At 45.9% G+C, this 12,999-nt stretch overlaps 8 non-coding genes and 3 pseudogenes across 8 annotated transcripts; all 11 read left to right on the top strand.

Annotated features, from left to right (window-relative positions):
- Positions 1 to 302: 302 nt before the first annotated feature.
- On the top strand, positions 303 to 493 carry LOC141206809 (U2 spliceosomal RNA). The gene has a single exon (XR_012277349.1). It is a non-coding gene; the product is annotated as a U2 spliceosomal RNA (small nuclear RNA).
- A 1,115-nt stretch (positions 494 to 1,608) lies between these two features.
- Positions 1,609 to 1,799, top strand: LOC141206810 (U2 spliceosomal RNA). The gene has a single exon (XR_012277350.1). It is a non-coding gene; the product is annotated as a U2 spliceosomal RNA (small nuclear RNA).
- Positions 1,800 to 2,914: 1,115 nt separating this feature from the next.
- Positions 2,915 to 3,105, top strand: LOC141206811 (U2 spliceosomal RNA). The gene has a single exon (XR_012277351.1). It is a non-coding gene; the product is annotated as a U2 spliceosomal RNA (small nuclear RNA).
- Positions 3,106 to 4,220: 1,115 nt separating this feature from the next.
- On the top strand, positions 4,221 to 4,411 carry LOC141206812 (U2 spliceosomal RNA). The gene has a single exon (XR_012277352.1). It is a non-coding gene; the product is annotated as a U2 spliceosomal RNA (small nuclear RNA).
- A 1,115-nt stretch (positions 4,412 to 5,526) lies between these two features.
- LOC141206813 (U2 spliceosomal RNA) lies at positions 5,527 to 5,717 on the top strand. The gene has a single exon (XR_012277353.1). It is a non-coding gene; the product is annotated as a U2 spliceosomal RNA (small nuclear RNA).
- Positions 5,718 to 6,832: 1,115 nt separating this feature from the next.
- On the top strand, positions 6,833 to 6,924 carry LOC141206430 (U2 spliceosomal RNA; annotated as a pseudogene).
- Positions 6,925 to 7,715: 791 nt separating this feature from the next.
- Positions 7,716 to 7,896, top strand: LOC141206274 (U2 spliceosomal RNA; annotated as a pseudogene).
- Positions 7,897 to 9,008: 1,112 nt separating this feature from the next.
- LOC141206582 (U2 spliceosomal RNA) lies at positions 9,009 to 9,199 on the top strand. Its single transcript, XR_012277134.1, has one exon. It is a non-coding gene; the product is annotated as a U2 spliceosomal RNA (small nuclear RNA).
- A 1,115-nt stretch (positions 9,200 to 10,314) lies between these two features.
- On the top strand, positions 10,315 to 10,505 carry LOC141206814 (U2 spliceosomal RNA). Its single transcript, XR_012277354.1, has one exon. It is a non-coding gene; the product is annotated as a U2 spliceosomal RNA (small nuclear RNA).
- Positions 10,506 to 11,620: 1,115 nt separating this feature from the next.
- On the top strand, positions 11,621 to 11,712 carry LOC141206431 (U2 spliceosomal RNA; annotated as a pseudogene).
- A 789-nt stretch (positions 11,713 to 12,501) lies between these two features.
- On the top strand, positions 12,502 to 12,686 carry LOC141206262 (U2 spliceosomal RNA). Its single transcript, XR_012276918.1, has one exon. It is a non-coding gene; the product is annotated as a U2 spliceosomal RNA (small nuclear RNA).
- Positions 12,687 to 12,999: the final 313 nt, after the last annotated feature.

The following is a 12,999-nucleotide window of genomic DNA, read 5'->3' on the forward strand; positions in this document are numbered from 1 at the left end:
CTCCTGCTAAGGGTAGACAGCTGCTCGTTCCACCCCACCCCCCGCCTTAATTGGTTCTCCTCCCTTCCAACGGTGTTGAGGCGGGTGGGAACAGCAGGGGGTGAAGGTGCTGTGTTTAAAGAGGTGGAGTTATGCAGATCTAAAACGCGTGGATTGCAGCAGCAGCAAGCCGAAAAGTGCAGGCATGTAAGGGATCTAGAGGTTGACAACATGTCTTCTTAACGGGAGTCCAGGAGCTCATCTCCACAAATGGACTTTTCAGGATCCTTGGGTGGCTCCGTAGTTTGAAACCAATTCTGGTTATCGCTTCTCGGCCTTTTGGCTAAGATCAAGTGTAGTATCTGTTCTTATCAGTTTAATATCTGATACGTCCCCTATCTGGGGACCATATATTAAATGGATTTTTAGAACAGGGAGATGGAAAAAGAGCTTGCTCTGTCCACTCCACGCATTGACCTGGTATTGCAGTATCTCCAGGACCGGTGCACCCCTTCTTTAATGCAGTTTCTAAAATCAGAAAGAATTGAATTCAATGTTTTTTGTTCATTTTGCTTGTTTGTCGGATTTTGGGATGGACTCTTTGGCTTTGCTTTTCTTCTCCTCATTGGATTTTTCATGTTCAAAGTTGCAGAAGCCAGATTACAAGCTCATTTTGGTTCAACTTCAGCAACTGTGCATTGCATTGCCATGTAATGTGATGCAATGCTATCTTTCTAGCTCTCCCTTTTTACTTCCTTTTGGATAAACAGACATATTAGGCAAGCATTTTGGAGCTTTCACCTAAATAACTACAGGTGGTGAGATAAGCTGCACAATATAATTGACCTTTCAGTATATTGTTGCACACACACCATCTATTTAGCAAATGCCCTTGTTATCAACAGCAGCCTTTTAAACTCACCTGAGCTAACAGGTATGTGCGCTGGTTACTCTGCTGCGCTTAAAATTTCTTTTTTGGTTTGCTACAATGCCTTTTCTGAAACGTTGTCTCCTTCTGCTGGAACACTGACTTCTTTCATTTAATGCCTGCAGACTATAAAAGAGAACCCAACCCAAAAAGTTTGGTTGATTAGTCTGTGGCATTCTGTTAAACTGTTGCTTATGGCGGTCTCTGTGAGCTTCTCAGCGACATTCAGCCAGCCAGGTATCCTGCCTGCAGTAGATGGAATGTGGCAATGGAACGCTGGCTGCGCGTGTCATAATAGGCTCTGAGCCTTTATATACCTGTGCACAGCAGCAGCCACCTTCAGTCTGCTGCTGGACAGCCAGCAGCAGCAGCAGCAGGAGAGGTATGTAATCAGGAGCCCTCCTGCTAAGGGTAGACAGCTGCTCGTTCCACCCCACCCCCCGCCTTAATTGGTTCTCCTCCCTTCCAACGGTGTTGAGGCGGGTGGGAACAGCAGGGGGTGAAGGTGCTGTGTTTAAAGAGGTGGAGTTATGCAGATCTAAAACGCGTGGATTGCAGCAGCAGCAAGCCGAAAAGTGCAGGCATGTAAGGGATCTAGAGGTTGACAACATGTCTTCTTAACGGGAGTCCAGGAGCTCATCTCCACAAATGGACTTTTCAGGATCCTTGGGTGGCTCCGTAGTTTGAAACCAATTCTGGTTATCGCTTCTCGGCCTTTTGGCTAAGATCAAGTGTAGTATCTGTTCTTATCAGTTTAATATCTGATACGTCCCCTATCTGGGGACCATATATTAAATGGATTTTTAGAACAGGGAGATGGAAAAAGAGCTTGCTCTGTCCACTCCACGCATTGACCTGGTATTGCAGTATCTCCAGGACCGGTGCACCCCTTCTTTAATGCAGTTTCTAAAATCAGAAAGAATTGAATTCAATGTTTTTTGTTCATTTTGCTTGTTTGTCGGATTTTGGGATGGACTCTTTGGCTTTGCTTTTCTTCTCCTCATTGGATTTTTCATGTTCAAAGTTGCAGAAGCCAGATTACAAGCTCATTTTGGTTCAACTTCAGCAACTGTGCATTGCATTGCCATGTAATGTGATGCAATGCTATCTTTCTAGCTCTCCCTTTTTACTTCCTTTTGGATAAACAGACATATTAGGCAAGCATTTTGGAGCTTTCACCTAAATAACTACAGGTGGTGAGATAAGCTGCACAATATAATTGACCTTTCAGTATATTGTTGCACACACACCATCTATTTAGCAAATGCCCTTGTTATCAACAGCAGCCTTTTAAACTCACCTGAGCTAACAGGTATGTGCGCTGGTAACTCTGCTGCGCTTAAAATTTCTTTTTTGGTTTGCTACAATGCCTTTTCTGAAACGTTGTCTCCTTCTGCTGGAACACTGACTTCTTTCATTTAATGCCTGCAGACTATAAAAGAGAACCCAACCCAAAAAGTTTGGTTGATTAGTCTGTGGCATTCTGTTAAACTGTTGCTTATGGCGGTCTCTGTGAGCTTCTCAGCGACATTCAGCCAGCCAGGTATCCTGCCTGCAGTAGATGGAATGTGGTAATGGAACGCTGGCTGCGCGTGTCATAATAGGCTCTGAGCCTTTATATACCTGTGCACAGCAGCAGCCACCTTCAGTCTGCTGCTGGACAGCCAGCAGCAGCAGCAGCAGGAGAGGTATGTAATCAGGAGCCCTCCTGCTAAGGGTAGACAGCTGCTCGTTCCACCCCACCCCCCGCCTTAATTGGTTCTCCTCCCTTCCAACGGTGTTGAGGCGGGTGGGAACAGCAGGGGGTGAAGGTGCTGTGTTTAAAGAGGTGGAGTTATGCAGATCTAAAACGCGTGGATTGCAGCAGCAGCAAGCCGAAAAGTGCAGGCATGTAAGGGATCTAGAGGTTGACAACATGTCTTCTTAACGGGAGTCCAGGAGCTCATCTCCACAAATGGACTTTTCAGGATCCTTGGGTGGCTCCGTAGTTTGAAACCAATTCTGGTTATCGCTTCTCGGCCTTTTGGCTAAGATCAAGTGTAGTATCTGTTCTTATCAGTTTAATATCTGATACGTCCCCTATCTGGGGACCATATATTAAATGGATTTTTAGAACAGGGAGATGGAAAAAGAGCTTGCTCTGTCCACTCCACGCATTGACCTGGTATTGCAGTATCTCCAGGACCGGTGCACCCCTTCTTTAATGCAGTTTCTAAAATCAGAAAGAATTGAATTCAATGTTTTTTGTTCATTTTGCTTGTTTGTCGGATTTTGGGATGGACTCTTTGGCTTTGCTTTTCTTCTCCTCATTGGATTTTTCATGTTCAAAGTTGCAGAAGCCAGATTACAAGCTCATTTTGGTTCAACTTCAGCAACTGTGCATTGCATTGCCATGTAATGTGATGCAATGCTATCTTTCTAGCTCTCCCTTTTTACTTCCTTTTGGATAAACAGACATATTAGGCAAGCATTTTGGAGCTTTCACCTAAATAACTACAGGTGGTGAGATAAGCTGCACAATATAATTGACCTTTCAGTATATTGTTGCACACACACCATCTATTTAGCAAATGCCCTTGTTATCAACAGCAGCCTTTTAAACTCACCTGAGCTAACAGGTATGTGCGCTGGTTACTCTGCTGCGCTTAAAATTTCTTTTTTGGTTTGCTACAATGCCTTTTCTGAAACGTTGTCTCCTTCTGCTGGAACACTGACTTCTTTCATTTAATGCCTGCAGACTATAAAAGAGAACCCAACCCAAAAAGTTTGGTTGATTAGTCTGTGGCATTCTGTTAAACTGTTGCTTATGGCGGTCTCTGTGAGCTTCTCAGCGACATTCAGCCAGCCAGGTATCCTGCCTGCAGTAGATGGAATGTGGCAATGGAACGCTGGCTGCGCGTGTCATAATAGGCTCTGAGCCTTTATATACCTGTGCACAGCAGCAGCCACCTTCAGTCTGCTGCTGGACAGCCAGCAGCAGCAGCAGCAGGAGAGGTATGTAATCAGGAGCCCTCCTGCTAAGGGTAGACAGCTGCTCGTTCCACCCCACCCCCCGCCTTAATTGGTTCTCCTCCCTTCCAACGGTGTTGAGGCGGGTGGGAACAGCAGGGGGTGAAGGTGCTGTGTTTAAAGAGGTGGAGTTATGCAGATCTAAAACGCGTGGATTGCAGCAGCAGCAAGCCGAAAAGTGCAGGCATGTAAGGGATCTAGAGGTTGACAACATGTCTTCTTAACGGGAGTCCAGGAGCTCATCTCCACAAATGGACTTTTTAGGATCCTTGGGTGGCTCCGTAGTTTGAAACCAATTCTGGTTATCGCTTCTCGGCCTTTTGGCTAAGATCAAGTGTAGTATCTGTTCTTATCAGTTTAATATCTGATACGTCCCCTATCTGGGGACCATATATTAAATGGATTTTTAGAACAGGGAGATGGAAAAAGAGCTTGCTCTGTCCACTCCACGCATTGACCTGGTATTGCAGTATCTCCAGGACCGGTGCACCCCTTCTTTAATGCAGTTTCTAAAATCAGAAAGAATTGAATTCAATGTTTTTTGTTCATTTTGCTTGTTTGTCGGATTTTGGGATGGACTCTTTGGCTTTGCTTTTCTTCTCCTCATTGGATTTTTCATGTTCAAAGTTGCAGAAGCCAGATTACAAGCTCATTTTGGTTCAACTTCAGCAACTGTGCATTGCATTGCCATGTAATGTGATGCAATGCTATCTTTCTAGCTCTCCCTTTTTACTTCCTTTTGGATAAACAGACATATTAGGCAAGCATTTTGGAGCTTTCACCTAAATAACTACAGGTGGTGAGATAAGCTGCACAATATAATTGACCTTTCAGTATATTGTTGCACACACACCATCTATTTAGCAAATGCCCTTGTTATCAACAGCAGCCTTTTAAACTCACCTGAGCTAACAGGTATGTGCGCTGGTTACTCTGCTGCGCTTAAAATTTCTTTTTTGGTTTGCTACAATGCCTTTTCTGAAACGTTGTCTCCTTCTGCTGGAACACTGACTTCTTTCATTTAATGCCTGCAGACTATAAAAGAGAACCCAACCCAAAAAGTTTGGTTGATTAGTCTGTGGCATTCTGTTAAACTGTTGCTTATGGCGGTCTCTGTGAGCTTCTCAGCGACATTCAGCCAGCCAGGTATCCTGCCTGCAGTAGATGGAATGTGGCAATGGAACGCTGGCTGCGCGTGTCATAATAGGCTCTGAGCCTTTATATACCTGTGCACAGCAGCAGCCACCTTCAGTCTGCTGCTGGACAGCCAGCAGCAGCAGCAGCAGGAGAGGTATGTAATCAGGAGCCCTCCTGCTAAGGGTAGACAGCTGCTCGTTCCACCCCACCCCCCGCCTTAATTGGTTCTCCTCCCTTCCAACGGTGTTGAGGCGGGTGGGAACAGCAGGGGGTGAAGGTGCTGTGTTTAAAGAGGTGGAGTTATGCAGATCTAAAACGCGTGGATTGCAGCAGCAGCAAGCCGAAAAGTGCAGGCATGTAAGGGATCTAGAGGTTGACAACATGTCTTCTTAACGGGAGTCCAGGAGCTCATCTCCACAAATGGACTTTTCAGGATCCTTGGGTGGCTCCGTAGTTTGAAACCAATTCTGGTTATCGCTTCTCGGCCTTTTGGCTAAGATCAAGTGTAGTATCTGTTCTTATCAGTTTAATATCTGATACGTCCCCTATCTGGGGACCATATATTAAATGGATTTTTAGAACAGGGAGATGGAAAAAGAGCTTGCTCTGTCCACTCCACGCATTGACCTGGTATTGCAGTATCTCCAGGACCGGTGCACCCCTTCTTTAATGCAGTTTCTAAAATCAGAAAGAATTGAATTCAATGTTTTTTGTTCATTTTGCTTGTTTGTCGGATTTTGGGATGGACTCTTTGGCTTTGCTTTTCTTCTCCTCATTGGATTTTTCATGTTCAAAGTTGCAGAAGCCAGATTACAAGCTCATTTTGGTTCAACTTCAGCAACTGTGCATTGCATTGCCATGTAATGTGATGCAATGCTATGTTTCTAGCTCTCCCTTTTTACTTCCTTTTGGATAAACAGACATATTAGGCAAGCATTTTGGAGCTTTCACCTAAATAACTACAGGTGGTGAGATAAGCTGCACAATATAATTGACCTTTCAGTATATTGTTGCACACACACCATCTATTTAGCAAATGCCCTTGTTATCAACAGCAGCCTTTTAAACTCACCTGAGCTAACAGGTATGTGCGCTGGTTACTCTGCTGCGCTTAAAATTTCTTTTTTGGTTTGCTACAATGCCTTTTCTGAAACGTTGTCTCCTTCTGCTGGAACACTGACTTCTTTCATTTAATGCCTGCAGACTATAAAAGAGAACCCAACCCAAAAAGTTTGGTTGATTAGTCTGTGGCATTCTGTTAAACTGTTGCTTATGGCGGTCTCTGTGAGCTTCTCAGCGACATTCAGCCAGCCAGGTATCCTGCCTGCAGTAGATGGAATGTGGCAATGGAACGCTGGCTGCGCGTGTCATAATAGGCTCTGAGCCTTTATATACCTGTGCACAGCAGCAGCCACCTTCAGTCTGCTGCTGGACAGCCAGCAGCAGCAGCAGCAGGAGAGGTATGTAATCAGGAGCCCTCCTGCTAAGGGTAGACAGCTGCTCGTTCCACCCCACCCCCCGCCTTAATTGGTTCTCCTCCCTTCCAACGGTGTTGAGGCGGGTGGGAACAGCAGGGGGTGAAGGTGCTGTGTTTAAAGAGGTGGAGTTATGCAGATCTAAAACGCGTGGATTGCAGCAGCAGCAAGCCGAAAAGTGCAGGCATGTAAGGGATCTAGAGGTTGACAACATGTCTTCTTAACGGGAGTCCAGGAGCTCATCTCCACAAATGGACTTTTCAGGATCCTTGGGTGGCTCCGTAGTTTGAAACCAATTCTGGTTATCGCTTCTCGGCCTTTTGGCTAAGATCAAGTGTAGTATCTTTCGAAAAGGCGGTTTTGGATGTTGGCCGCCCTAGTAGATTGATACATTATGCACACTGGGGTTTAGGCGCTTGTTAGTACGCCAGGTGGCTAATATAGTCATCTGGTGGAAAGCATGGCCCCCCAGGATCGACGCCATTGGGCCGGGGAAGATCGAAAGCCCGAAGTGTGAAGTGCCCCAGGAGTGGTGACCCTGGGGTGCCTCAACTCACTGGGATTGGGAACCCCACTTGAGTTTATGGCACATTTGCACTAGCACTTCAATATTTCTTTCTTCACACACACCCTTATTCCGGGCCTTCTGGCCTTAGGATGGGGAATTTTTCAATTCCCGGTCGAAGGTCCGGGCAGTATTATACTGTGAAACCTTCACTATTTATTTTATTTTTTTGTCACTGTGTGTCCACTTTTTCACGTGTGTCCACGTTCTTACTAGGATTTTGTCGGGATGCGGTTCCCTTACGGGTTCCTCTCTTGGCAGGTCTAGGGGGGGAGTGTGTGGCCATCAGGTTCCGCTCCCCCCTGAACCCCCCTGGCTCTCCTCTTTCTGGAGGAGAGCGTTGTTGGCTCCCCTCTTCCGGGAGGGGAGCACAGTCTTTGGCTCCCAGTGCCTTGCTCGGGTGAGAACTCGGGCAGGTGCTGGGGGTAAGATTGGGTCGCCTCTGGCTCCGGCTGGAGGTGGCTATTTGTCCCTGTTCCTCGCTGTGGCCTTCTGGCTCGGAGGGACGGGTAATGGTTTGGGGGACTCTTCTCCTTTTGGAGAGGGTTTCAAGAAGACCAGCATCCTAGTGCACTTTTTTTGTGGCACTTGTCACTTTTTTAAGCGCACTCGGGTTTTGTACACGAATTCGGGCTTTCGAAAAAAAAAAATCTGTTCTTATCAGTTTAATATCTGATACGTCCCCTATCTGGGGACCATATATTAAATGGATTTTTAGAACAGGGAGATGGAAAAAGAGCTTGCTCTGTCCACTCCACGCATTGACCTGGTATTGCAGTATCTCCAGGACCGGTGCACCCCTTCTTTAATGCAGTTTCTAAAATCAGAAAGAATTGAATTCAATGTTTTTTGTTCATTTTGCTTGTTTGTCGGATTTTGGGATGGACTCTTTGGCTTTGCTTTTCTTCTCCTCATTGGATTTTTCATGTTCAAAGTTGCAGAAGCCAGATTACAAGCTCATTTTGGTTCAACTTCATCAACTGTGCATTGCATTGCCATGTAATGTGATGCAATGCTATCTTTCTAGCTCTCCCTTTTTACTTCCTTTTGGATAAACAGACATATTAGGCAAGCATTTTGGAGCTTTCACCTAAATAACTACAGGTGGTGAGATAAGCTGCACAATATAATTGACCTTTCAGTATATTGTTGCACACACACCATCTATTTAGCAAATGCCCTTGTTATCAACAGCAGCCTTTTAAACTCACCTGAGCTAAAAGGTATGTGCGCTGGTTACTCTGCTGCGCTTAAAATTTCTTTTTTGGTTTGCTACAATGCCTTTTCTGAAACGTTGTCTCCTTCTGCTGGAACACTGACTTCTTTCATTTAATGCCTGCAGACTATAAAAGAGAACCCAACCCAAAAAGTTTGGTTGATTAGTCTGTGGCATTCTGTTAAACTGTTGCTTATGGCGGTCTCTGTGAGCTTCTCAGCGACATTCAGCCAGCCAGGTATCCTGCCTGCAGTAGATGGAATGTGGCAATGGAACGCTGGCTGCGCGTGTCATAATAGGCTCTGAGCCTTTATATACCTGTGCACAGCAGCAGCCACCTTCAGTCTGCTGCTGGACAGCCAGCAGCAGCAGCAGGAGAGGTATGTAATCAGGAGCCCTCCTGCTAAGGGTAGACAGCTGCTCGTTCCACCCCACCCCCCGCCTTAATTGGTTCTCCTCCCTTCCAACGGTGTTGAGGCGGGTGGGAACAGCAGGGGGTGAAGGTGCTGTGTTTAAAGAGGTGGAGTTATGCAGATCTAAAACGCGTGGATTGCAGCAGCAGCAAGCCGAAAAGTGCAGGCATGTAAGGGATCTAGAGGTTGACAACATGTCTTCTTAACGGGAGTCCAGGAGCTCATCTCCACAAATGGACTTTTCAGGATCCTTGGGTGGCTCCGTAGTTTGAAACCAATTCTGGTTATCGCTTCTCGGCCTTTTGGCTAAGATCAAGTGTAGTATCTGTTCTTATCAGTTTAATATCTGATACGTCCCCTATCTGGGGACCATATATTAAATGGATTTTTTGAACAGGGAGATGGAAAAAGAGCTTGCTCTGTCCACTCCACGCATTGACCTGGTATTGCAGTATCTCCAGGACCGGTGCACCCCTTCTTTAATGCAGTTTCTAAAATCAGAAAGAATTGAATTCAATGTTTTTTGTTCATTTTGCTTGTTTGTCGGATTTTGGGATGGACTCTTTGGCTTTGCTTTTCTTCTCCTCATTGGATTTTTCATGTTCAAAGTTGCAGAAGCCAGATTACAAGCTCATTTTGGTTCAACTTCAGCAACTGTGCATTGCATTGCCATGTAATGTGATGCAATGCTATCTTTCTAGCTCTCCCTTTTTACTTCCTTTTGGATAAACAGACATATTAGGCAAGCATTTTGGAGCTTTCACCTAAATAACTACAGGTGGTGAGATAAGCTGCACAATATAATTGACCTTTCAGTATATTGTTGCACACACACCATCTATTTAGCAAATGCCCTTGTTATCAACAGCAGCCTTTTAAACTCACCTGAGCTAACAGGTATGTGCGCTGGTTACTCTGCTGCGCTTAAAATTTCTTTTTTGGTTTGCTACAATGCCTTTTCTGAAACGTTGTCTCCTTCTGCTGGAACACTGACTTCTTTCATTTAATGCCTGCAGACTAAAAAAGAGAACCCAACCCAAAAAGTTTGGTTGATTAGTCTGTGGCATTCTGTTAAACTGTTGCTTATGGCGGTCTCTGTGAGCTTCTCAGCGACATTCAGCCAGCCAGGTATCCTGCCTGCAGTAGATGGAATGTGGCAATGGAACGCTGGCTGCGCGTGTCATAATAGGCTCTGAGCCTTTATATACCTGTGCACAGCAGCAGCCACCTTCAGTCTGCTGCTGGACAGCCAGCAGCAGCAGCAGCAGGAGAGGTATGTAATCAGGAGCCCTCCTGCTAAGGGTAGACAGCTGCTCGTTCCACCCCACCCCCCGCCTTAATTGGTTCTCCTCCCTTCCAACGGTGTTGAGGCGGGTGGGAACAGCAGGGGGTGAAGGTGCTGTGTTTAAAGAGGTGGAGTTATGCAGATCTAAAACGCGTGGATTGCAGCAGCAGCAAGCCGAAAAGTGCAGGCATGTAAGGGATCTAGAGGTTGACAACATGTCTTCTTAACGGGAGTCCAGGAGCTCATCTCCACAAATGGACTTTTCAGGATCCTTGGGTGGCTCCGTAGTTTGAAACCAATTCTGGTTATCGCTTCTCGGCCTTTTGGCTAAGATCAAGTGTAGTATCTGTTCTTATCAGTTTAATATCTGATACGTCCCCTATCTGGGGACCATATATTAAATGGATTTTTAGAACAGGGAGATGGAAAAAGAGCTTGCTCTGTCCACTCCACGCATTGACCTGGTATTGCAGTATCTCCAGGACCGGTGCACCCCTTCTTTAATGCAGTTTCTAAAATCAGAAAGAATTGAATTCAATGTTTTTTGTTCATTTTGCTTGTTTGTCGGATTTTGGGATGGACTCTTTGGCTTTGCTTTTCTTCTCCTCATTGGATTTTTCATGTTCAAAGTTGCAGAAGCCAGATTACAAGCTCATTTTGGTTCAACTTCAGCAACTGTGCATTGCATTGCCATGTAATGTGATGCAATGCTATCTTTCTAGCTCTCCCTTTTTACTTCCTTTTGGATAAACAGACATATTAGGCAAGCATTTTGGAGCTTTCACCTAAATAACTACAGGTGGTGAGATAAGCTGCACAATATAATTGACCTTTCAGTATATTGTTGCACACACACCATCTATTTAGCAAATGCCCTTGTTATCAACAGCAGCCTTTTAAACTCACCTGAGCTAACAGGTATGTGCGCTGGTTACTCTGCTGCGCTTAAAATTTCTTTTTTGGTTTGCTACAATGCCTTTTCTGAAACGTTGTCTCCTTCTGCTGGAACACTGACTTCTTTCATTTAATGCCTGCAGACTATAAAAGAGAACCCAACCCAAAAAGTTTGGTTGATTAGTCTGTGGCATTCTGTTAAACTGTTGCTTATGGCGGTCTCTGTGAGCTTCTCAGCGACATTCAGCCAGCCAGGTATCCTGCCTGCAGTAGATGGAATGTGGCAATGGAACGCTGGCTGCGCGTGTCATAATAGGCTCTGAGCCTTTATATACCTGTGCACAGCAGCAGCCACCTTCAGTCTGCTGCTGGACAGCCAGCAGCAGCAGCAGCAGGAGAGGTATGTAATCAGGAGCCCTCCTGCTAAGGGTAGACAGCTGCTCGTTCCACCCCACCCCCCGCCTTAATTGGTTCTCCTCCCTTCCAACGGTGTTGAGGCGGGTGGGAACAGCAGGGGGTGAAGGTGCTGTGTTTAAAGAGGTGGAGTTATGCAGATCTAAAACGCGTGGATTGCAGCAGCAGCAAGCCGAAAAGTGCAGGCATGTAAGGGATCTAGAGGTTGACAACATGTCTTCTTAACGGGAGTCCAGGAGCTCATCTCCACAAATGGACTTTTCAGGATCCTTGGGTGGCTCCGTAGTTTGAAACCAATTCTGGTTATCGCTTCTCGGCCTTTTGGCTAAGATCAAGTGTAGTATCTTTCGAAAAGGCGGTTTTGGATGTTGGCCGCCCTAGTAGATTGATACATTATGCACACTGGGGTTTAGGCGCTTGTTAGTACGCCAGGTGGCTAATATAGTCATCTGGTGGAAAGCATGGCCCCCCAGGATCGACGCCATTGGGCCGGGGAAGATCGAAAGCCCGAAGTGTGAAGTGCCCCAGGAGTGGTGACCCTGGGGTGCCTTAACTCACTGGGATTGGGAACCCCACTTGAGTTTATGGCACATTTGCACAAGCACTTCAAATTTTCTTTCTTCGCACACACCCTTATTCCGGGCCTTCTGGCCTTAGGATGGGGAATTTTTCAATTCCCGGTCGAAGGTCCGGGCAGTATTATACTGTGAAACCTTCACTATTTATTTAATTTCTTTGTCACTGTGTGTCCACTTATTCACGTGTGTCACGTCCTACTAGGATTTTGTCGGGATGCGGTTCCCTTACGGGTTCCTCTCTTGGCAGGTCTAGGGGGGGAGTGTGTGGCCATCAGGTTCCGCTCCCCCCTGAACCCCCCTGGCTCTCCTCTTTCGGGAGGAGAGCGTTGTTGGCTCCCCTCTTCCGGAAGGGGAGCACAGTCTTTGGCTCCCAGTGCCTTGCTCGGGTGAGAACTCGTGCAGGTGCTGGGGGTAAGATTGGGTCGCCTCTGGCTTCGGCTGGAGGTGGCTTTTTGTCCCTGTTCCTCGCTGTGGCCTTTTGGCTCGGAGGGACGGGGAATTGTTTGGGGGACCCTTCTCCTTTTGGAGAGGGTTTCAAGAAGACCAGCATCCTAGTGCACTTTTTTTGTGGCACTTGTCACTTTTTTAAGCGCACTCGGGTTTTGTACACGAATTCGGGCTTTCGATAAAAAAGAAAAAATCTGTTCTTATCAGTTTAATATCTGATACGTCCCCTATCTGGGGACCATATATTAAATGGATTTTTAGAACAGGGAGATGGAAAAAGAGCTTGCTCTGTCCACTCCACGCATTGACCTGGTATTGCAGTATCTCCAGGACCGGTGCACCCCTTCTTTAATGCAGTTTCTAAAATCAGAAAGAATTGAATTCAATGTTTTTTGTTCATTTTGCTTGTTTGTCGGATTTTGGGATGGACTCTTTGGCTTTGCTTTTCTTCTCCTCATTGGATTTTTCATGTTCAAAGTTGCAGAAGCCAGATTACAAGCTCATTTTGGTTCAACTTCAGCAACTGTGCATTGCATTGCCATGTAATGTGATGCAATGCTATCTTTCTAGCTCTCCCTTTTTACTTCCTTTTGGATAAACAGACATATTAGGCAAGCATTTTGGAGCTTTCACCTAAATAACTACAGGTGGTGAGATAA

Source organism: Phyllobates terribilis, unplaced genomic scaffold (genome assembly GCF_046119375.1).
Source record: "Phyllobates terribilis strain yellow unplaced genomic scaffold, ASM4611937v1 Scaffold_142__1_contigs__length_4687701, whole genome shotgun sequence".
Lineage (NCBI taxonomy): Eukaryota > Metazoa > Chordata > Amphibia > Anura > Dendrobatidae > Phyllobates > Phyllobates terribilis.